At 41.5% G+C, this 25,860-nt stretch overlaps 1 protein-coding gene across 7 annotated transcripts in view; it reads right to left on the bottom strand.

Moving 5' to 3' along the window:
- The window catches only part of DGKD (diacylglycerol kinase delta), a 113,008-nt gene that overhangs the window by 51,176 nt on the left and 35,972 nt on the right, over nt 1-25,860 (bottom strand). Inside the window, exon 2 of one of the 7 annotated variants that reach the window (XM_072640551.1) lies at nt 15,569-15,667. The exons of the other annotated variants lie outside the window; for them this stretch is intronic. The gene's annotated coding sequence lies outside the window, so the exon portion shown is untranslated. The remainder of the gene's footprint in view (nt 1-15,568; nt 15,668-25,860) is intronic. 7 annotated transcript variants of the gene reach the window in all.

Here is a 25,860-nt window from a genome sequence, read left to right as displayed (position 1 = left end):
CATCTCCAAGCTTGGCTTCCCTCAAGTCCCAGACAGAAGTCTAATTGGAGTCTAACGCCTTCCCCTCATTAGTTATCTCCTATTTATTTGGTACACAGCATGCTTGTTGTCTTCCCCATTAGACTGTCAGCTCCTTCAGGCCAGGGACGGGCCTCTGTCACCTTGTTCTTTGTATCCTCCATGCTCAACACAGTGCCAGAAACAAAGAGGTGCTTAATAATTACTCACTCATTTTTTAAGGCGTAAGGAATGCTGAAATAAGGAACGCAGAGAATCACAGTGAGACTTATGTGAACTGATCTAAGATGAAGCAGCCTATGAAGGAAAACAAAATACACAATGACGGAAACAACGTGAATGGAAAGTGACAACACAACAGAGGCTGAAGATGACAGAGGGATGTGCTCAGGCTGCCCCTACCCCTTGCAGGGTGCTCAGGGGGGGCAGACCATGGGGGCAGGGCAAGGCACAGAGCACGAAGCTTTCTCAATATGTCGGTTACTTTGGCTAAATGCTTTTTCCTTCCTCTTTTTAAAAACTGCTTACCCTAAGGAACAACGTTCCTGGAGGAAGGATTCAGTGGTAAACGTGGATGATGTTAAAACAAATGAGAGCAATAATAATGCATTTGGAAACAAAAAAGGGGCAGAACCGTGAGTGGCTCCCAGCAGGGCTCCTCTGTTTGGCATTTAAAGCCCTTCCCCCCACCAGGGTTCACATCCAGCCCATCCTCCCCTCCACACCTGCTGACACTCCCCGCCAAGCCTTGAGATGCTCAGCTCATGGGCTACTTCCTTCACACAGCTTTTCCTGGATGCCCCCCACTTCTGCTGCCACTGTGCATATTTTGCATATGACCTACTATGGGGCAGCCAGGTGGCTCAGTGGATAGAGAGCTGGACATGAAGTCAGGAAGACCTGAGTTCAAATCCTATCTCAGACATTAACTAGCTGTGTGACCCTGGGAAAGTCATTTAACCAGCCAGCCTCTGTTTCCTCATATGTAAAATGGGGACAAGAATAGCCCCTTACCTTATAGGGCTGTTGTGAGGGTCAAAGGAGATAAATGCTAGTCACTGTTATTATCATCATTGGTAAAAGCAAGCACTAATTTATCTCTGGCCTCAGTACTAGGCACAAATACAGAGCTTAGTGTCTGACTGATTCATCACAGGGCACTGGGCCCTGACTTTGGAAGGACTGAAGACACACAAGGCATTCCCATGCCCCTCCCTCGCCCTGGACAGCTGTACCAGTAATTAAAGAGGATGCTTCCCCCTGCAGGCCAATCCCTCCCATCCCCTTGTGATGGAAACCTGGAAGGTTCAGCAGAGCTGTAGACCTTCCTCTCACCCACTGAACATAAACTCGCCCCTTCCAGCCCTACCTGTAATATTCAAGTCATGGAGTGGGAGGCAGCCCTTCAGCCCTAAAAACAAAATCCAGAGTGGGCAGCCCCGCCAGCACTGCCTAGTGAAATGGGGGCATCTTCAGTCTTCTCTAAGTCACTCCAACACCCAATCCGGTGGGCCTGTTCTAGAGGCAGAGCAACGGTAAAACAGAAAACCAAGCCTGATAAGACAACGCCCTTTGAGGAAGTCAGAGCCAAGAGGTCTGTGCAGGGGAAACCTCAGCAGGACCAGGGTGAGAATTCTGCAGCCTCAGCCTCAGCTTCAGAGCTGGGCCAGCCAAGTTAGCTAGGAACCTTCAGGGTCTGCTCCTCCTTCACTCTGGTCCTAGAGGAGAAGGAGGTATCCTTTTGGCAGAGGCTGAGCCCTCAATCTCAGTCCCTGATTTCCCAGGTGATGTGCCCGAGGACTGAGGGGGTTACTGAGGTAGGAACCTGCCACTACACATCCCCCATTCTGCACCTGTGGCACCCTTGAAACCAGAGAGAGCAGCAGAGACCACGCCTGACAGGAGCTCAGTCATTTACCACTACAAGCCCGACTCGATCAGACCCCTGCCCTCAGGCTCTGAGAAGTGAACTTCAATTGGCCAGTGGACAGCTCCAGGGGGCCAGCCATCCGCAGGACACCACTCCCTACCTATGTCAAAACTCTACAATGGTCTGGATCTATCTGCGGTCCTAGCCTAACACAGTGCTTGGCACAGAACACTTAAATGCTTTTCTTCTCCTCATTCTTAGTTTAACTTTCTTCTTCTCTAAGCTTAGCAACCCCCTTCCCAAAACACTTTTATACAGAGTAAAACCAAAAAGGATTATGCGTCAAACTGAAATCTCTGTTCCATAGAGCATTTTTATAAGTATGTAACACACTCAGCGTGCGACTTTCAAAGCTACTCTGCTTATCCATGCTTCTGTCTGCTCCTGGCGATGTGCGTTCTCGGCACAGCGATGGCCTTTGTTTCTTCTTTGTGGGGAAGCACAACAACCCAATGAGAACAAGGCTAGCTGGCATTTACAGGGCTTTACACATAGCGTCCACGTTTTAGCCTCAGAACAACCATGGTGCTGTTATCATCCCCATTTTACAGATGATGAACCTGAGGTTGACAGAGTTAGCAAGTGACTTGCCCAATGTTTTAACTGAGGCCAAATTTGAATTCAGGTCTTCTTGACTTGGGGAAGCTAGGTGACACAATGGCTAGATCCTAGCATCAAGAAGACCCAAGTGCAAATCCAGTTTCAGACACTAGTTGTATGATCCTGGGCAAGTCACTTAACCCTGTTTGCCTCAGTTTCCTCATTTGTAACATGAGAAGAAAATGGCCAACCACTCCAGTATCGGCCAACCCCAAATGGAGTCACAGAGTCAGAGATGACAGAGCAACTTCCTGACTCCAGGTCCAGGTCGTTATCCACTGAGACACCTACCTGTCCTCATTATCAACAGCATCCCTACCCTTCAACATCCCCACCCCCCGCCCTGCCACAAAAAAGAGGAACCACTACAATTCTTGTAACACATAAATAAATCACATAAAACAAACCACATTAGCCACATCCAAAAATGTATGTCTCATTCTGCTCCAACACTCCACCACCTCTCTTTCTCAGGACTTGACTAAGATGCTTCATCATCCATCCTGCTGTCATGGCAGATAAGTTCTCGGAGGTCTTTAAGACGTTTTTCTTTAGAATGTTGCTGTTACTGTGTTATACTGGTACTTGTCACTTTACTCCGCACCCACTCCTAAGTTTCTACTTTTCTCAGACACCACGCCCTTCATTTCTTACGGCTCAGGAACACTGCACTGGACCCAAAGAGCATCCCCAAGTGATAGGCAGCCCCCCTCCTCTCTGTCCTTCACTACAACTGACAGAGCTACTCTAAAGAAGTTCATATTTACAGGTCCTTTTGCTCTCTCTTTTATCTCTCTGGTGCTTCATTCATTGATCCCTTCAAATGTTCTGCTCCCTTTCTTAGCTAAACTCCTAGAAAGACTATTCTGTGTTCACTGACTACTTCCTCCTCACCTACTCCCCCCTTGGCTCCTCTCCCTCTGATCTGGCTTCCAGCCAGAAGCCACAGAAATTCTACCAAAGCAGACCGGACACGGAGAGGCTTCTCACCTTCCGGGCCAGGAGGTGGGGGCTTGTAGCTAAAAAGACACACTTTCTTTATTATTATTAGTTTATTTGTTTTCAATATTCTGCAATCACTTTCATAGAGCTTAGTTTTCCCCTCCCTCCCCTCTCCCTCTCTGAGACAGCATACAATTTTATACAGGTTCTACACATACCTTCCTATTAAATACATTTTTACCTTAGCCATGTTGCATAGAAGAATTAAAATGAATGGGAGAAATCATAAAACAAAACAAAACGTAACACAAAAGAAAATGATCTGCTCCACTCTGCAATCAAATTCTATAGTTCTTTCTCTGGATGTGGAAAGTGTTTTGCCCTAAGCAGCCATTGGGAATATTTTAAGTCCTTGCATTGCAGTGAAGTACTAAGTCTACCAGAAAAATTCCTCGCACACTGTGGTCATTGCTATGTACAAAGTTCTCCTGGTTCTGCTCCTTTCACTCAGCATCAAATCATATAAGTCCTTCCAGGCCTCTCTGAAGTCTTCCTGTTCATTGTTTCTTATAGCACAATAGTATTCTATTACATTCATATACCATAATTTATTCAGCCATTCTCCAATGGATGGGCATCCTCTTGATGTCCAACTTTTGGCCACCACAAAGAGTGCTGCTATAAATGTTTTTGTACATGTGGGATCCTTTCCCATTTTTATGATCTCTTGGGGATACAGTCCTAGAAACGATATTGCTGGGTCAAAGGGTATGTACATTTTTGTAGCCCTTTGGGCATAGTTCCAAATTGTTCTCCAGAATGGTTGGATGAGCTCACAGATCCACCAGCAATGAACTATTGTTCCAGCTCTCCATATCTTCTCCAACATTTATCATCTTCCTGTTTTGTCATGTTTGCCAATCTGATAGGTGTGATGTGGTACCTCAGAGTTGTTTGGATTTGCATCTCTCTAATCAGTAGTGATTTAGAGCATTTTTTCATATGATTATAGATATCTTTAATTTCTTCCTCTGAAAACTGTCAAAGACAGACATTTTCAAACAACACCAAAGCATGAATTAGTTCATTCGACTATGTTCCCTCCAAACCTCTATTTTATATTTTATTTCTATTCTCTATTGGCCTGTGATTAGAGCATGCTCACAGACCCGCCAGCCTGGCAGAGCCAGGGCAAGGATGCCAGTCTAGTCAAGATCTGTCCTCTAGTGAAAAGGGCTTTCTTTTCTGTACCCAAACCTCTCCTCTTTCCAAAGCAGCTCAATCAACCAAACATTTATTAAAGGCTGTGAGATAAATGAATGGGACAATTTCTATTCCTGAGGATCTGACCCTCCAATGGGAAAGCAACAACCACAACTCTAAAAGCTGGTCTTTAGGAAGTGCTTTACATACTCACTGGATCCTTACAACTGGGGGTGTTGGGGGTGGGGAGGGAGGCTACTATTCTTATCCTCGTTTTACAGATGAAGAAACTGAGACAGACAAGTGAAGGGATTTGCCTGAGGTCACACAACTCAGGGTCCCGGTTGCACACCAAATATACACACACACATATGTGTCTATGCATCATAAACGTCAAGTTAATGCCAATCTCCACAAGGCAGTTGCTTTTGATCCCCCTCTCAACCCCACCTCATCTCAAGCTGGGACCTACGCTCCTGGCACACCGACAGATGGCCCTCATCTCCCACACCTGCTCTGGTGGCCTAAGAATCCTGTTGATAGCCTGGCCTCACAGCTCCCACCAGTGGGAGCATTGGAGCACACCACTGTCCCCACCACAAAGAACACTCTCTTGTAAGTATGGATTCCACTTCTGGTACCTTGACCTGCCTTGCTCATGTCATTCCCACCCACCTCCCTTCTGGATCCTGTTCCGGTTTTTTTCCTATCACATCTTCCACCCCCAGTCTGCGTAAGTGCACGTGGTACAAGACACCTCTCGGGGGGAGAAAAGGAAATAAGCATTTATAGAGTGCCTGCCATGCGTTAAGTTCTATGCTAAGCACTTTACAAAAATGACTTCATTTAATCCTCACAACAACCCTGGGAGGTAGGCGCTCCTATTATCCCCATTTTATAGTTGAGGAAACTGAGGCAAACAAGTCAGGTGACTTGGCCAGGGTCACACAGTCACTAAGTATCTAGACTGCATTTAAGTCTGGATCTTCCAGACTCCAGGTCTGGCTTTTCCTGTACTGCTGTCTCTTTGGGAGGGTATAATGGTAATTTAAATGGGGAGATCATTCCCATTCATTAATAGGCCCATGTGACCTGCTTAAATCACACAGAAGCCTAAGTCACATGTGGGGGGAGGAGCCTGCTGAACAGGTGGAACAGGAAGGATGGAACAGAACTGAGAGGAAGTGAATGAAAGCAGTTAGGGTAGGAGAGGGAGAGGACACAGGCAGGCACTGGCAGGCTCTTGAGTGGTTTGTTTGCTGGCAGGCCCCAGCATGGGGGAGGCTTGGCAATGGTTTTGTCCCCTGTAGTGCTAATGTGTACTGACTTCTTGGCCACTATGACAGATTTGGCTTTCTGGTGTCTGAATAAATGTTTTTGTTTTTCTTTTTCCTTTTATATGGAGAGTATGCTATACTTTGCAATTGAGAACTACAGCAGCATATTCCTGGTCACTACCAGTGTTATGAATATTGTCTTGGTGATACACAGAGGCTTTGGATTGCCTGCATGGGCAGCTCCTCCAAGGATTGCCATGAACAAGACTTTTTTGGACAGTCATCTTGGTCAGGACAACAGTTTCCTTTGCCTATTCTTTACGCCCCGGTCACAGAAACCCTCCTTCACACCTGGATCTGGCCGTGCCACACTCTGGTGCAGGGCCTTACAACAGCTCCCTGTTTGCCCAGTTCAATAAGCGTTCTTGGACTACAGGACTCCTCAGGTGCCTTCCAGCTTAGCCATAGCCCCATGGCCTTCTGCCTAGTTATGGTCACATCCACTCAAAGGGCAGAAGAGACACACTCAGGACAAGAGCTTCTCCTTGCAGGGGATGGAGCTCCTGGGGGGTCCATTGCTCAAAGAGGGGGAGCCCCAAATAGAGCAAAGAAAGGCAAGCCAGGCAGCTTGCCAAGGAATAGCCTGTCCTCTCTACAGCAAGATGCCTTCTCACCCACACAGGAAAATTCTCTCCCTGCCGCAGGTAATGGCTGATGCAATGTGTGTCTTATAGAGCTGACAAGCCACAGACAGATGGACATCAGGATACAGAAGAAACAAGTCACCGAGAACCAGGAGAGACAGACCAAGGTTCAGAGTCAGGTCCTGGCATTTGTCCTGGGCATATTTACATTGACTTCTGTGAGCCTCAGTTTTTTCACCTGTAAAACTGGGAAAATACACTATTGAAGGAACTTTGTAGACCATAAAGCACCACGGTTATCTGTATTAGTGTTTTTAGCCTTTCCAATTATAATGTCATGTGCTTCTGAGCTGTATTCTGAGTGAACACAGCTGAGTATTTACTGGGTAAAAGCAAATCTTAGACCATAAATAGTGGGAACCAGCCCTGGAGGGCTCAGGGGAAGAAAGGGAAGTGTCTGAGAGAGTTTGAGGCCTGAGGAACAACACAGAAGAGGTCAAGGAGGCCAAGGAAGTTAAGAAAGGGGAAAGGGCAGAGGAGGAGCCAAGATGAAAAAGAAAAGGCAAGAACTTGCCTGAGCTCCCCCAAATTCCCCTCCAAACAATTTTAGATAACACCTCAAAACAAATTCTGGAGCAGCAGAACCCAGAGAACAATACAGTAAAACAATTTCTGGCCCAAGACAACTTAGAAGAACAGCAGGAAAAGTCTGTCACACTCAAGTGAAAGGGAAGCCCAACCTAGTACAGAAGGTGTCTGGGTAAGTCAGTGGGAGACCCCTAATCCTAGCACAGGTCAGCCACCAAGACCCCTAGGCCCCATAGTAGCACAGTGGGACGTCTGTGAGGTCTCCAGCTCCCAGCGCAGTAGGCCAGTGACTAGGACCCTGGTCTCCAGTGCAAGAAGCTTGAGACAGTGCCCCTTATACCTCAGGAGCAGAACCCAATTTTAAAAATCATAAAATAGGATGGAGAAGGAGCAAAAAAACCAAAATAAAACAAACAAAACCCCCCAAACACAGAAAGTTACTATGGTAACAGGAAAGAACAAAACACCAACTCAAAAGAGGAAAACAATGTCAAAATGCCTACATATGAAGCCTCAAAGAGAAACATGAATTAGTCTCAGGCCCAAAAAGAATTCCTAGAAGTTCTCAAAAAGGATTTTAAAAATCAAATAAAGGAAGTAAAAGAAAAATTGGAAAAAGAAATGAGAGTTATGCAAGAGAATCATGAAAAAGAGTCAATTTAGAAGCACAAAAAATGGAAAAAGATACACAAAAATTCACAGAAGACAACATCTTAAAAAGCAGAATTGGTCAAATGGAAAAGGAGGTACAAAAGCTCACTAAAGAAAATAATTCCTTAAAAATTAGAACTGGGCAAGTGAAAGTTAATGACCCCATGAGACATCAAGAATCAATTAAACTCAAAAGAATGAAAAGAAAATAGAAGAAAATGTCTCACTGGAAAAACAACTAACCTGGAAAACAGATCCAGGAGAGATAATCTAAGAATTATTGGATTAACTGACAGTCGTGATCAAAAAAAGAGCCTGGACAGCATCTTTCAAGAAATAATTGAGGAAAACTTCTCTGATACCTAAAACCTGAAGGTAAAATAATAAGTAATTCAAAGAATCCAATGCTCACCTCCTGAAAGAGATCCCCAAATGAAAACTCCCAAGAATATTATAGAATTCCAGAATTCTTATGTCAAAGAGAAAATACTGCAAGTAACCAGAAGGAAAAGATTTAAATTTTGAGAAACCACAATCAGAATTATATAGGATTTATCAGTTTCTACATTAAAGGACCAGAGGGCTTGGAATATGATATTCTAGAAAGCAAAGGAGCTTGGATTACAATCAAGAATCACCTATCCAGCAAAACTAAGCATAATTCTTCAGGGCAAAAAACTGACATTCAGTGAAATAGGAGACATTCAAATATTCCTTATGAAAAGACTAGCGCTAAACAGAAAATTCAATTTTCAAATATAAGTCTCAAGAGAAGCATAAAACAGTAAACAGAAAAGAGAAAACATAAGTCGTTCAATAAGGTTAAACTGTTTACATCCCTACATTGGATGATGATATTTGTAATACTTAAGAATGATATCTCTTAAGAACGATATACAAAGGAGTATACAAAGATAGAGAATGCAAGTATAGCTGACATTAATAGGATTATACATAGATACACACACACACACACACATACACACACACATAAGAAGAGATGAGAGAGGATTGCACTGAGAAAAGAGGGAAGGGAGAGATAGAGTGGAGTAAATTATCTCACATGAAGAGATGTGAAAGACCTATTACAGTGGAGGGAAATAAGAGGGGAGTGAATATCACTTGAACCTTACTCTCATTGAATTTGGCTCAAAGAGGGAGTAACATATACATTTAGTTGGATATAGAAATCTATCTTTCCCTATATGGAAGTAAGAGGGGAGGTGGACAAAAACAGGAGAGGGGAGCAGATAGAAAGGAGGGTAAATTAAAGGAGGCAGTGGTCAGAAGCAAAATACTGATGAGGAGGGTCAGGGTGAAAGGAGAGAGAGAGAGAGAGAAGTAGAAAAAGGGAGAAAATAGGATAGAGGGAAATACACAGTAATCATAACTGTGAACATGACTGGGATGAACTCTCCCATAAAACTGAAGACGATAGTAGACTGGATTAAAAACCAGAATTCTACAGTATGTTGTTTACAAGAAACGCATTTGAAGCAGACATACACACATACCAAATAAAGGTAAAAGGTTGGAGCAGAATACATCATGCTTCAGCTGAAGTAAAAAAAAGGTAGGGGTAGCAATCATGATCTCAGACAAAGCAAAAATAGAAGTAACTAAAAGATAAGGAAGGAAACTACATCTTACTAAAAGGTACCATAGACAATGGAGTAATAGCAATACTAAATATATATGCATGAACTTGTATAGCATCCAAATTCCTAAAGTTAAACGAGTTACAAGAGGAAACAGATAATAAATCAGCTTTCCCCTCTCAGACCTAGATAAATCTAACCACAAAATAAGCAAGAAATTGAGGAGGTGAATAGAATTTTAGAAAAAGTTAGTTATGATAGACCTCTGGTGAAAACTGAATATATATATTTCCCCAGTAGTATGTGGTACCTACACAAAAACTGACAAAGGCATAAAAACCTCACAATCAAATGCTGAAAGGGAGACATTTTAAATGCATCCTTTTCAGATCACAATGCAATAAAAATTACATTTAATAAAGGGCCATGGAGAGATATTTAATCTATCTTTAATTGGATTAACTAATTTCCAATTAATTGGAAACTAAATAATCTAATCCTAACAGAATGAATGGTCCAAAGAACAAATCATAAAAATAATCAATAACTTCATTAAAAAAAATGATGATTAGACAGCATACCAAAATTTATGGGATGTAGGCAAAGCAGTACTTTGGGGAAATTTATATCTCTAAAAGTGTGTACCAATTAAAAAAAGAGAAAGAGCAAAATCAACGAATTGAGCATGCAATGAAAAAAAATTGGAAAAAGAATAAATTTAAAACCCCCAATTAAACAACAAATTGGAAGTACTGAAAATCAAAGGAGAGATTAATAAAATTGAAAGAAAACTGTTGAAATAATAATAGGAATTGGTTTTATGAAAAAAAATAATAAAATAGGTAAACTATTGGGTAATAAAAAAAAAAAGAAAACCTAATTACCAGTATCAAAAATGAAAAGGGTAAATCTACCACCAATGAAGAGGAAATTAAAGAAATAATTAGGAGCTAATTTGCCTAACTGTATGCCAATAAAGCTGATAATCTAACATTTACAAAAATATAAACATTTATAAAAATAAATTGCCCAGAACAGAAAAGGAAATAGAAAAACTTAAATGAACCCCTTAAGAAAAAACCCTCAGGGCCCAAACAGATAACACAAGTGAATTCTACCAAAGATTTAAAGAACAATTAACTCCAATACTACATTATTTGGAAAAGCTGACAAAGAAGGATCCTACCACATCCCTTTCATGACATAAATATGGTGCTGACGCCTAAACCAGGAGAAGCAAGAACAGGAAGAAAACTACAAACTCATTTCCCTAATGAACGTGGATACAAAAATTGTTAATAAAATACTATCAAGGAAATGAAGCAATATATCACAGGGATCATACATATGACAGGTGGGATTTATACCAGGAATGCAGGGTTGGTTCAATATTAGGAAAACTATCAGCATAATTGACCACATCAATAAGAAAACCAAGAAAAATCATCCGATTATCTCAATAGAAGCAGAAAAAGCTTTTGACAAAGTACAATATCCATTACTTTTAAAAACATTAGAGAACACAGGAATAAGTGGAACTTTCCTTAAAATGATAAGTGGCATCTATTTAAAGCCATCAGCAAGCATTATCTGTAATGGGGATAAGCGAGAAGCCTTCCTGATAAGAGGTGAAGCAAGGATGCCCACTGTCACTACTATTACACAGTATTGTGCTAGAAATACTAGCTATAGCAATAGGAGAAGAAAAAAGAAATTGAAGGAACAGAAATAGGCAATAAGGAAACAAAACTCTCTTTGCAAATAATATGATGGTATACTAAAGAACCCTAGAGAATTAACTAAAAAACTACTTGAAATAATTAACAACTCTAGTAAAGGTGCAGGATAGAAAATAAATCCACCCAAATCATTAGCATTTCTAAATATCGCCAACAAAGTTCGCAGCAAGAGACAGAAAAAGAAATTCCATTTAAAATAATTGTCAACAATATAAAATACTTGGGAGTCTACTTGCCAAGACAAACTCAGCAACTATATGAACACAATTACAAAATACTTTTCACACAAATAAAGTCAGATCTAACAACTGGAAAACCATCAATTGCACATGAATAGGCCAAACCAATGACAATTCCACCTAAATTAATTTACTTATTCAGTGCCATACCAAACTACCAAAAAATGATTTTTATAGAGCTAAAAAAAAATTACAAAATTCATCTGGAAGAACAAAAGATCAAGAGTATCAAGGGAATTAATGAAAAAACACTTTGAAAGAAGGTGGCCTAACAGTTTCAGATCTCAAACTATATTATAAAGTAGTGCTCAGAACTATCTGGTATTGCCTAAGAAACAGAGTGGTAGATCAGTGGAATAGATTAGGTACACAAGACACAGTAGTAAAGGACCATAATAACCTAGGGTTTGATAAACCCCAGAATCCAAGATTTTGGGACAAAAACTCAATATCTGACAAAACCTGCCAAGAAAAGAGTATGGCAGAAACTAGGTATAAACCAACATCTCCAACTGTAATGCAAGATAAGGTCAAAATAGGAACATGATTTATACGTAAAGGGGGATACCATAAGCAAATTAGGAGAGCATGGAATAGTTTACCTGTCAGATCTATGGAGAAAGGAAAAATTTAGGACAAAACAAGACATAACATTACGAAATATTAAATGGACAATTTCTATTATATTAAATTAAAAAGGGTTTGTATAAACAAAACCAATGCAATTGAGATTAGAAGGAAAGCAGAAAGGTGGGAAATAATTTTTACAGCAAATTTCTCTGATAAAGACCTTATTTCTCAAATATTAGAGAGAAATGAGTCAAATTTATATGAATACAAGTTAATAAATAGTAAAATGATATGAACAGGTAGTTTTCAGGTGAAGAAAGCAAAGTTATCTATAATCATATGAAAAAATGCTCTAACTCACTATTGAGAAGAAAAGTACAAATTAAAACAACTGAGGTACCACTTCATACCTCAGGTTGGCTAATATGACAGAAAAAGAAAATAATAAGTGTTAGAGGAAATGTGGGAAAATTGGGGCACTAATGTATCACTGGTAGAGTTGTGAACTCATTCTGTAGAACAATTTGGAACTATACCCAAAAGGCAACCAAACTGTACATATCTTTTGATCCACCAATATCACAAGTAGGTTTATATCCCAAAGAGATCATAAAAAAAGGAAAAGGACCTACATGTGCAAAAATATTTATAGCAGCTTTTTCTGTGGTGGCAAAACACTGAAAACTGAGGGGATGCCCATCCACTGGGGAATGGCTGAACAAACTGTGATATACGATTGCAATGCAACATTACTGTGCTATAAGAAATGATGAGCAGAGTGATGTCAGAAAAACTTGAAAAGACTTGTACGAACTGATGCAAAGTGAAGCGAGCAGAACCAGGAGAACACCGTACACAGTAACAGCACCATTGTTCGATGAACAGCTTTAATGGACTTGGCTCTTCCCTGCATTGTAATGATTTGAGACAATTCCAAAGGACTCAAGACGAAAAATGCTACCTGCCTCCAGAGAAAGAACTGATGGAGTCTCAATGAAAGTTGAAGCATAATATTTTTTTAATCTATGTATTTTTTTGTTTTTATTTTCCTTTGGGTCTATGTTTTCTTTTACAACATGACTAGTATGCTTCACATGATTGAACATGTATAACCTATATCAAATTGCTTACACTTTCAGGGAGGGAGCAGTTGAGGGAGGGAGAGAGAAAATTTGGAACTCAAAAATTTTTTTAAATGAATGTTAAAAAAATATTATTGTATTGAATGTAAAATATAATAATGAACGTAAAAATATTATTTTAAAAAAGAAAATGTGAGATTTATATATGAGAGTAATAATAATAATTTATATTTTAAAAAAAAAGAAAGAGGAAAAGGCTGATAAGAATCCAGAGGAGGAGCCAAACGGGCAGCTGAGGTGAGTGGACATAGGCCAAATGTCTAGACAGGGATCTTCTTTTAAGAGGTTCTGGGAACCAGAAAGGTATAACAACCCAGACTCTCCCCTGTTTGTTTGCAAAGCAAACTGTTTTTTATCCCTCTGATGGATCTGTAGTGTACTGCTATGCATCTGCTCTCGGTGTGTCCACCTCACTTCCCTTCCTCTCTAAGCTCCAGTCTCGGCACGCACAGTGGATACCCACAGAGACTCTGCACTGACTCACACAGTCCCAGGGCTGCGTGGGACAGCCCCTGGAGGGGGCCAGCCAGGCGTGCTTTGTAACAAGGCATGAAAAAGGACTCATTCATCTACAGAGAGGAGCAGGAAGGCCCTGAAAGGTCCTCCAGTCCAAAGTTTTTAACCTGGTGTCTGGAAAAACTTCAGGGGCTCCATGTGCTTGGATGGGGAAAAAGAAAATCATCTCTTTATTTTTACCAGCCTCTTACTGAAATTTAGCACCTTCTTCAGTTATAAAAGGCAGTGATGTAGCACAGTGGATAGAGCACCAGGCCTGGGGTCAGGAAGACCTGAATTCAAATCTGGCCTCAGACACTAGTGTGTGAAGCTATTTGCCTCAGTTTCCTCATTTGTAAAATGAGCTGGAGAAGGAAATGACAAACTACTCCAGGATCTTTGCCAAGAAAACTCCAACTGGGGTCATGGAGAGTTGGACACAACTGAAAAAATGACTCCAAAAATCTCAGTTATAAAAACATGATCCTGGGAAGGGGCCCATAAGATTCCCCAGGCTGCCTGCAGGACCCAAGGTACACAAAAGGCTGATTGAGAATCCTCCTTGCTATATAGCCCCAGTCCCTCATTTTACAGATGAGGAAGCAGAGACCCAAGAAATGAAGGCCCAGCAGGGGGGCAGCCAAGGGCAGCCAGGCTGTTAATGGTACAGCAAACGCCCCAAGTTGGCTCTCCTGACGTCCAGGAGAGTGAGGATGGGGGAAGGAACCCTGTCCCCTCTATCAAGATGCTCCTATCTGTCCTCTGATCACTCAAGCTGTAGCAAAAGCAGTCCCTGTCCCCTGACAGGCTGGCCAACCTCCAACTGTATGGGGAGACTCGCTAAGAAAGGGTGTGCTGAGATACAAGGAAGGGCAAGGCTACAACCCCAAGACCAAAGTTTCCAGATGGAGGTTTCCCCTGACCTTCTGCCCTCCCCCAAGCCCTGTGTCTTTGAAAGTAAAACTGACCCTTCCTGTTTGGGCATGCCTGACGGGAGCACAGTGCTGCTGACGTGTTCCTGGGAATCGGTTCCCCCAGGGCAAGTAGGCATCATGGTCATTCTAGTTAGGTAACGTGAAACGGAGGCAAGGATCATGTCCTAAGCCACTGCAGTTAATTCAGAGCATGCTCCCTGTTTGATTGACAGACCCAAGTTTGTTAGTAATGACAAGGATGCTGCTCAACCAGCTGAAGAATCAGGGTATTTGGGAGCATTATTAGGCTTGGAAACAGCCATATAAGGTCAAAAATAAAGATGTCTTGTCCCATATCCTCCCTGTCCCCATGGGATTGAGAATTCCCAAATTACAGGAATATAGATTCATGGAACATCAGAGCCAGAAAGAGTCTGAAGAGTCACCTGGCCCATCCCCCTTAATGGGCTGGAAACTGAGGCCCAAAGATGATGAGTACCTTGTCCAGGGTCATAGAGTTAATCAGAAGCTGGGACCGAAACCCTCCTGGAAGAAACACATCTGTTTCTTGAAATTCTAATGAAGAATGAGATCCCTCCTGGACCACTTTCCTGACCTATCGCAGACACATGACACATTATTCATTTGAAGGAAGCAGGAAACTGGTTCCTCCAGTGGCAAAGCTCAAACAGCACAAATTCTTCAAAGAAAACCACAGTAATCTTAACTGATCTGAGAGTTTGGAGTCTGCCTGGTGGAGAAAAAATAGTAACTTCTCAGCACTTGGATGAAGTTCCATAAACAGTTTGAAAGATTGAAACATGCCAGCTGTTAACCCCAAATGAATCCACGCTGGGTCAGCTCCTGAGACGGCACACCAAAGTCCCAGGCCCACACTTGCCCTCCTTCCCATAGACCTCCTTTAAGAATCTTTTGGTTTTTGAGTTGGTACCTCGCCTGCTGTGGGGGGCTTCAAGAGCCTGCTGTCACCCATCATCCTCTCCAGAATCCTCCTTACCTGCACAGCTGATAAAGCCTAGGCAGCGTCCTAACGATGTCTGGTAAATCTGAGGGGTCGCCAGAAAAAAATCCAGGTTGCTGTCATGTGGTGCTATCCCTGATCAAGGCAGGAGCAAAAGACGGGGTCAGGGAAAGAGATTAAGGAGTCCCGAGTTATTTTTGCTAAATATAGCTCCTCTGGTTTGCTATTTTCTGAAGGTGGCTAAGAGTGGGTGTGGGATGGGATCTGATAAATTCAGTCACTTCCTATTACTCACATCCTGATGCTACAGAGACCCACTAAATACATCTCTTACTCTGCAACCCCCATCTCCAGCCTGGAGACCAGAATGCACACGGACAACAATTTCTCTCTGGGGTAAAAACATGAACTGACTACTAGGCAAAGATCGCCTCCAGTGGCCCAAGCAGCCAGCACACTGGCAGTCTCCTGAACAATGAGGCTCCCCACTGCAATCTGGCTCGTGTCCAAGTCCTCTCCATTTACCTGCCTCCCCCTGCCAGTTCATTTTAGTAAGAGTGGGACAAAGGCCCTTGAATGACCCACACCCATAAGCTTAGCCCTGCATCTGTGAAACGATGAGGCTGAACTAGATCCCAGCACCTCTGAGGGCCTCCATTTCCTCACTTATAACATGGGGGGAGAAGGGGACGACAAGGTGGACCAGAAGGCCCTGAAGGTCTGATACAGCTCAAAATCCAGATGCCCCCAAAATTCAATCCATTCCAGACAGAGAGGTTAACTGGGCATCCTGACACCTGGGGCAAATGAAGCTTAGTCAGGGGCTAAGGAAGGGAAGGAGTACGAGGCAGGGTCGATGGCTCAATTGCTCCAGTGCATGGTTGATATCTAAGCTAGAGACAGGAATCGTGGGAACTGAGGAGTCTGAAAGGGGGAGAGGGTGAGGTGAAGAGAGACAGTAAGCCAGGTCCTGAACTTGTTGGGGAGCAGGGAGTGAGAGATCTGGAGGTCTGGGAGAAGGAAGGGGCACAGAATAAATCTATATTAAGGACCAGGTGCGAAGTGCTTTTTACAAATATCATCTCACTGATCCTCATGGCAAACATGTGAGGAAGGTATTCTTATTATCCTCATTGTACAGCTGAGGAAACTGAGGCACACAGAAGTCAAGTGATCTGCCCAGAATCATAAAGCTGGTAAGTATCTGAAAGCTGATGTGAACTCAGGTCTTCCCGACTTCAGATGGAACGGATTTCAGAGTGGTGGTGGTTGGGAAGAGTTTTAAAAGAGGCTCATCGGGAAGAACAAAAGGTCAGAAACATCATGGGAAACAATGAAAGAAAATGTGAAGGAAGGTAGCCTACCAGTATCAGACCTCAAACTGTATTATAAAGTGGTGATCACCAAAACAATCTCGTATGGGCCAAGAAACAGAGTGGTGGATCAGTGGAATAGATTAGGTACAAATTACATTATAATAAATGACCACAGTAATCTATATATGATAAACCCAAATACCCAGGCTTTTAGGACAAGAGCTCACTGTTTGACAAAAACTATTGCAATTTGGCAGAACTCAGGTACAGACCAATATCTCACATCATTTATCAATATATGGTCAAAATGGGTACATGATTTAAACATGAAGGATGACATCATACGCACTCTAGATGAGCATGGAAAATTTTACCTGTCAAGTCTATGGGCAAGTGAAGAATTTACAACCAAACAAAAGATAGAGAGGATCGCAGGAAATACAATAGATAATTTTGGTTACACGAAATTAAAAAGGGTTTGCACAAATAAAAATCAATAAAGCCAAAATTAGAAGAAAAGCAGGAAAGTGGGGGAAAAATGTTTATAGCAAGTTTTTCTGATAAAGGTCTCATTTCTCAAATAAGTAGATCACTGGGTCAAAGTTATAAACATCAGAGCCAATACCCAACTGATAAATAATCAAAGGATATGAATAGGTAGTTTTGAGAAGTAGAAAACAAAGCATTTTATAGTAATAAGAAAGAAATACTCTAAATCATGACTGACTAGAGAAATGCAAATTAAACAACTCTGTGGTACCACCTATCAGAAATGACAATGTGGAAAAGTTGCAACACTAATGCATTGTTGATAGGTTTGTAAACTGGTCCAACCATTCTGGAGAACAATATGGAACTAAGCCCAAAGGGCTATAAAACTGCCTGTCTTTGACCCAGCAATATCACTCCTAGGTCTGTATCTCAAAGAGAATTTTTTTTAAAAGGAAAAAGACCTATATGTACAAAAATATTTATAGCAGTTCTATCTGTGATGGCAAAGAATTAGAAATTGAAGGGATGTTCTTCAACCTGGAAAGGGCTAAACATGCTGTGGCATATGATTGAGATGGAGTATGATTGTACTATAAGGAATGATGAGGGAGCGTGGCTTCAGAAAAACTTAAGACTTACATGAAGTGATGCAGAGTGAAGCGAATAGAACCAGAACAACACTGTACCAGCAACACTGTAGAGAGGATCACCTGTGAAACGCTAGTTGCTCTGATCAATGCATTGATCCAAGACAAATCCAAGTTTTCTTGATGAAAAATGCTCTCCACCTCCAGAGAGAACTAATGAACAGAGTACAGATTGAAGCAGACTTTTTTCACTTGATTTTTCTTGATTTTCTCTTTGCAACATGACTAATGTGGAAATATTTTGCATGATTTACAAAACAGAGGCCCTGAGTGATGAGAGTAGGTAAGATCCTCCTCCTGGCCCCATTTGTCAGGCTGTGAGTGAGGAAGGAGCAGATAGCCCTGCCAAGGCTTTGGGGAGAGGCAGGGTTCTTTGGAGAAAACCAGATTTTAGGAAGCCCCAATCAGGGAAGACATCTGAGGAAAACTAAGGCCAGATGGCAGAAGAAGGGTCTCTGGAGTCATCTAGTCCAACTTCCTCCTTTGGCAGAGGAGGAAAGTGAGGCCCAGAAGGGTGCATAGGAAGGAAGCAGCAGAGTGAGAATTAGAACTCAGGACCTCTAACTCACCCCAGAACACAGGATGATGTGGGATTTGGGTTTAAATGTTGGCTCTGTCATTCAATATTTATGAGTTCTTGGGCATATCCCTCTTCTTGGGAATTTGGCATCTTCCTCTATAAAATGAGGGGATTGGGCTCCATAGTTTCTGGAATCCCTCCCAACTCTAGATCTGGGGCCCTGGATTCACAGAGGATGAAGTGGAAAAGATGGACAGGACAGGAGCCACTGGAGAGGGAGAGAGATAGCCAGAGGAAGCAGTCCCTGCTGTTGATCTGCATGACCCTGCATGGCCCTGCATGGCCTCTCAAAGTGTGGCAGGGAGGGTGGAGCCAAGATAGTGGAGTAGAAGGACAGACCTGCTGTAGAGTAACAATGACTCTAAACAAATTCTAGAGCAGTAGAAGCCACAAAATGACAGAGTGAAAGAGATCTCCAGCCCATGCACCGGGTTCAGAGTGAGTGCAGCCCAGCCTTGGCTGCACAGCACAGACAGGACTGGAGCAGGCTTCAGGGTGAAAAGGTAAACAGGAAAGAGAAATCATAGGGACTTAGTAAAGTTGAACTGTTTACATTCCTACATGGAAAGACAATATTTGTAACTCTTGAGACTTTTCTCAGTATTTGGGTAGTTGGAGGGATTATATACATATAGACAGAGAGCACAGGGTGAGTTGAATAGGAAGGGATGATATCTAAAAAAATAAAATTAAGGGGTGAGAGAGGAATATATTGGGAGGAGAAAGGTAGGAATGGAATAAGGCAAATTATCTCCATAAAAGAGGCAAGAAAAAGCTTTTTCAATGGAGGGGAAAAGGGGGGAAGTGAGGGGGAAAAAGTGAAGCTTACTCTCATCACATTTGGCTTAAGGAGGAAATAACATGCACACTTAATTTGGCATGAAAATCTATCTTACACTACAAGAAAGCAGGGGAGGATATGACAGAAGGGAGGGCAAATGGGAGGAGGGAGTAATTAGAAGTAAACACTTTTGCGGAGGGACAAGGACAAAAGAGAGAACAGAATAAACGGGGGACAGGATAGGATGGAGGGAAATATAGTTAGTCTTTTACAACATGACTTTTATGGAAGTCTTTTGCATAACTACACATGTATAACCTATATTGAATTGCTTGCCTTCACAGTGGTGATGTGTGGGGAGGGAGGAAAGGAAAGAAGTTGGAACTCAAAGATTTAGGGACGAAGGTTGAAAATTGTTTTTGCATGCAACTAGGAAATAAGAAATACAGGTAATGGGGTACAGAAATCTATCTTTCCCTACAAGAGAAAAGATGGGGTTAAGGGAAGGGAGGAGTGTGATAGAAGAGAGGGCAGATTGGGGGGAGGGGTAATCAGAATGCACAGTGTCTTGGGGTGGAGGGAGGGGAGAGATGGGGAGAAAATTTGGAACTCAAAATTTTGTGGAAATGAATGTTAAAAACTAAAAATAAATAAATAAATTTTTAAAAAAGGGAAGTGTGGCAGGAGGGGCTGGACAGGATGCTCTGACTGAAAGATAGTGATTAAGTATAGTTAAGGTTCTCTTTTCCAATGAGACCAAAGACTTTAATTAGACACACTGAGGAAACCATTATTTGCTAATATTTCCAAAAGAGGGTGGGCTGGGGTACTTCTATAATGCCTGGCAGAGGAATTTTGACTGTAGAAGTAACAGGGAACCATTGGTATTTATTAAACAGGTGACAGGGAAGGACTATACCAACCCTGACAAAAACTGAGAAATTTGGGAGAAGGGAGGGTTTGGGGGGAGATAAGTTTTGTTTTGGACATGCTGAATTTGAGATGTCAACAGGACATCCAGTTGGTGAAGCTGCTCATGTTACTTCTTGCATTCAAGTCATCACTGTGATCTGCAGAAGCCTACTTAAACCCATCAGGTAGCCCTCAGTGCCCTTTGAGTCACCTAATGCTGCTCAGCTTTTGATAAAAATGAAACTACAACATTTCAGTGCAGGAGCTGACCTATAAATTGGAACATATGAATGGGAAAGGAAGAGGATGGATGTGTAGCAAGACAGAGAGATACAGCATCCCCCAAGCAAACATCTCAAGGCCAAGCAGAGGGACTTGGGGACACGGTGGCTGGATCCACCCTCTGGAAAGGCTCTGGGGGAGGACAGGATGTGAGCTGCCCAAGAAGAGGAGGCAGAGCTGTTGTGGGATGTGCCCTGTAGTAAACTGGCGCTCAGGACCTCCCAAGTGGGGAACACTCAAGAGGAGCTCCTGGGGGCCCTAATTAATGATCATCTGCCAACCCTGTACCTACAGTAAGCAGAGGCAGAGGAGGACAGGCTAGGACACTGGGCTGAGCGTGCACCAACTCAAGCAGAACAAACAGCTGCAGTCAGTTTGTGGCTCTGAAGATTACGATGCAAAACTTGCCCCTGCATTTCGGATAAACTGCAAAGATACTGGAAAACCCATCAGAAAGTCCTGCCACGATGATCCCACTTTCCTGACATTCAATTGTTTATTCTCAGAACATTCAATCAGGTAGAAAGTAGGTCTCAACAGCCCTGATGAACAAAAGAGGAAAACTGAAGCCATGGGGGGTTGGAGAAATGTGCCCCAATCACTTAGCAGTCAAAGCACAGCTCTAACTAGATCGCCTGGCTCCCAGGCCCCAAGATGGCAAGGAAAACATAAATGTGGAATCCTACCAAATTCTTTTTCTGATACAAATATGGTGCTGATACCTAAACAGGAAAGAGCCAAAACAGAGAAAGAAAATTATAGACCAATTTTCCCAATGAATATAGATGCAAAAATTTTAAATAAGATATTAGCAAAAAGATTATAGCAATTTATCACAAGAATAACACATTATGATCAGGTAGGATTTATACCAGGAATGCAGAACTGATTCAATATTAGGAAAAGTATCAGCATAACTGATCATATCAACAACAAAACTAACAGAAACCACATGATTATCTTGATAGATGCAGAAAAAGGTTTTGACAAAATGCCACAGCCATTCCTACTGAAAACACCGGAGAGCATGGGAATAAATGCAGCCTCCCTCAAAATAAGTAGCATCTACTTAAAACCATCATCAAGCATTATCTGTAATGGGGATAAGCTAGAAGCCTCCCTGATAAGAGGTGAAGCAAGGATGCCCACTGTCACTACTATTATACAGTACTGTATACTAGAAATGCTAGCTATGGCAATAAGAAAAGAAAAAGAAATTGAAGGAACTATAATAGGCAAAGAAGAAGCTAAGTTTTCAGTCTTTGCAGATGATATGATGATATACTTAGAGAATCCTAGAGAATCAAGTAAAAAACTACTTGAAATAATAAACTTTAGCAAAGTTTCAGGATATAAAACAAACCCACATAAATCATCTGCATTTCTATATATTACTAACAAAGTCCAACAGCAAGAGATGGAAAGAGAAAGCCCACTGAAAGTTACTGTAGACACTATAAAATATTTGAGAATCTACAATTATAAAAACTTTTCACACAAATAAAGTCAGATCTAAGTAACTGGAAAAACATCAGTTGCTGGTGGGTGGGTCAAGCTAATATAATAAAAATGACAATTCTACCTAAATTAATTTACTTATTCAGTGCCATACCAATCAAACTACCAAATATTATTTTACAGAGCTAGAAAAAATATTATCCAAATTTATCTGGAAGAACAAAAGATACAAAATATCAAGGAAATTAATGAAAAGAAATGCTAGGGAAGGTGACCTAGCCATACCAGATCTAAAATTGTATTATAAAGCAGCAATTATCAAAACCACTAGGTACTGGCTAAGAAATAGAGGGGTAAATCAAAGGAATAGGTTAAGTACTCAAGAAACAGTAGTTAATGAATATAGTAGTCTACTCTTTAATAAACTCAAGGACTCCAGATTCTGGGATAAGAACTCACTGTCTGACAAAAACTGCTGGGAAAACTAGATAACAGTGTGGAGGAAACTGGGCATAGACCAATGCTTGACCCTGTATACCAAAATAAAGTTCAAATATGTACATGAGCTAGGTGTAAAGGCTGATACTACAAACAAATTAGGGGAGCAAGGAATAGTTTATTTGTCAGATTTATAGAGAATGAAGAAATTTATGATCAAACAAGCGATAGAGATACATTATGAAATGCAAAACGGATAATTTTGATCACATTAAATTGAAAAGTTTTGCACAAACAAAGTCAATGCAACCAAGATTAGGAGGGAAGCAGAAAACTGGGAAAGAAATTTTACAACTAGTATCTCTGATTTACCTCATTTCTTTTTTTTAAATTTTTTCTTTTTTTAAAAAAATTTATTTATTTAAGTTTACAACATTCATTTCCAGTTTTGAGTTCCGAATTTTCTCCCCATCTCTCCCCTCCCCTCACCCCAAAATGCCAAGCATTCTAATTACCCCTACCACCAATCTGTCCTCCCTTCTAACATCCCTCCCTTCCCTTATCTCCATCTTCTCTTCTGTCCTGTAGGGCAACATAAATTTCTATATCCCATTACCTCTATTTCATATTTCCCAGTTGTATGCAAGAACAATATTCAACAGCTGTTCCTAAAACTTTGAGTTCCAACTTCTCTTCCTTCCTCCCTCCCCACCCATCCCCATTGGGAAGGCAAGCAATTCAATATAGGCCATATCTGTGTAGTTTTGCAAATGACTTCCATAATAGTCATGTTGTATAAGACTAACTATAGTTCCCTCCATCCTATCCTGCCCCCCATTTCTTCTATTCTCTCTTTTGACCTTGTCCCTCCCCAAGAGTGTTGACTTCTAACTGCTCCCTCCTCCCACTGACTCTCCTTCCATCATCCCCCCACCCTGCTTATCCCCTTCTCCCCTGCTTTCTTGTATTGTAAGATAGGCTTTCATAACAAAATGAGTGTGCATTTTATCCCTTCCTTGAGTCAAATGTGATGAGAGTAAGTTTCATGATTTCCCTCTCACCTTCCCCCTTTTTCCCTCCATTGAAAAGTCTTTTTCTTGCCTCTTTTATGAGAGATAATTTGCCCCATTCCATTTCTCCCTTTCTCCTCCCAACATATTCCTCTCTCACCCCTTAATTTCATTTTTTTAGATATGACCTTTTCCTATTCAACTCACCCTCTGCTCTCTGTCTCTCTCTCTCTCCGTCTCTCTCTCTCTGTGTTTGTCTGTGTGTGTGTGTATAATCCCACCAACTACCCAGATACTGAAAAAAGTTTCAAGAGTTACAAATATTGTCTTTCCATGTAGGAATGTAAACAGTTCAATTTTAGTAAGTCCCTTATGACTTCTCTTTCCTGTTTACCTTTTCACGCTTCTCTTGATTCTTGTGTTTGAAAGTCAAATTTTCTTTTTAGCTCTGGTCTTTTCATCAAGAATGCTTGAAAGTCCTCTATTTCATTGAAAGACCATTTTCCCCCTGAAGTATTATACTCCATTTTGCTGGGTAGGTGATTCTTGGTTTTAGTCCTAATTCCTTTAATTTCTGGAATATCATATTCCATGCCCTTCGATCTCTTAATGGAGAAGCTCTAGATCTTGTGTTATCCTGATTGTATTTCCACAATACTCAAATTGTTTCTTTCTAGCTGCTTGCAATATTTTCTCCTTGACCTGGTAACTTTGGAATTTGGCTACAGTGTTCCTAGGAGTTTCTCTTTTCAGATCTCTTTCAGGAGGTGATTGGTAAAGGCCTCATTTCTAAAATATATAGAGAACTGAGTCAAATTTACAAGAATACAAGTCACTCTCCAATTGATAAATCATTAAAGGATATGAACAGGCAGTTTTCGGAGGAAGAAATTAAAGCTATCAATAGTCATATGAAAAAATCCTCTTAATCACTTATTAGATTGGCTAACATGACAAAACAGTAAAACAATAAATGCTGGAGAAGATATGGGAGAGTTGGAACACTAATTCATTGTTGGTGGAGCTGTGAGCTGAGAGCAGTTTTGAACTATGCCCAAAGGGCTATAAAAATGTGTGTACCCTTTGACCCAGCAATACTCCTTCTAGAGCTGTATCCCCAAGAGATCATAAAAATGGGAAAAAGATCCATGTGTACAAAAATATTTATAGCAGCTCTTTTGTGGTGGCCAAGAACTGGAAATCAAGGGGATGCTCATCAATTGGGGAATGGCTGAACAAGCTGTGATAATGTAATAGAATACCATTGAGCTATAAGAAATGATGAATAGGCAGACTTCAGGAGGAAAGACTTATATGAACTGATGCTGAGTGAAGCAAGCAGAACCAGGAGAATATTGTACAAAGTAACAACCACAGTGCGCGAGGACTGATTTTGATAGACTTAACCCTTTTCAGCAATTCAAGGACCTAAAACATTTCCAAAGTACTCATGATGCAAAATGCCATCCACATCCAGAGAAAGAACTATAGAATCGGTACGCAGAATGAAGCAGACTATTTTCTCTTTTGTTATGTTTTGTTTTCTTCATGCTTTCTCCCACTCATTATAATTTTTCTATTGCAAAATGCCTAATGTGAAAATGTTTAATAGGAATGTATGTGTAGAGCCCATGTAAGATTGCGTGCTGTCTTGGGGAGGGGGAGAAAATTTAAAAGTTATAGAATTGATTGTTAAAAACTGAAAACAAATAAATTAATAAATTTGGGGGTGGGGTGGGAAATGTGTGTTAAAAACAAACAGGGATGAAGCAGCCAGCCACTTTCTTAACTACAGATAATTTCTGGAAAGTAGGAAAACTCTAGAGATGCCTTTTGAAAATCAGTGTTATTGTCTATTCTTCCATAACTTGAAAACAAAATGCATCCCCTCCTGTAGCACACCCAGATTTTCTAAAGGGAATAGACCCAGTGTATATGCTCAGAGATAGGCTAATGCAATTCAGTTCAGTTGAATAACTGTTCATCTGTGCAAAGGCCTGAGAAGGAGGCTAGCTCCCTAATCACAAGGCCTGAGGGCACACCCCTGGAGCTGGAGTCACTTTCAAAAGCTGGCCTCACCTCCTGGCTGGGTACTTCTCAATGACCCAAGTGGCTGCGCCAAAGGCCTTGCCCCTGTCCAGCTCCTGGGCTGAGCCTTGGCCAGCTCAGCGTCTCTGCTGCTCTCAATCCCAAGAAGGCTCAAGAACCACCATCAGATCCCGGAGCTTTGCCCACCCAGACAAGACCATATCTTTCCCATAGTCTGCCTCTTGGTTTCCTTCTCCATAAACAGCAGAACCAGGAGAGAAGCACATGGGCTACAACTGGACTGAAAGGTCAAGCACTAAGGTGGGGGCAACACCTGGTCCACCATAAGATCCTGACATGAGGTGCGCCCCCCCAACCTGGGGA

This window comes from Notamacropus eugenii, chromosome 2, assembly GCF_028372415.1.
Source record: "Notamacropus eugenii isolate mMacEug1 chromosome 2, mMacEug1.pri_v2, whole genome shotgun sequence".
In the NCBI taxonomy this organism is placed as follows: domain Eukaryota; kingdom Metazoa; phylum Chordata; class Mammalia; order Diprotodontia; family Macropodidae; genus Notamacropus; species Notamacropus eugenii.
The sequence above is the reverse complement of the archived record's forward strand: the minus strand, read 5'-3'. Positions and strand labels throughout refer to the sequence as shown.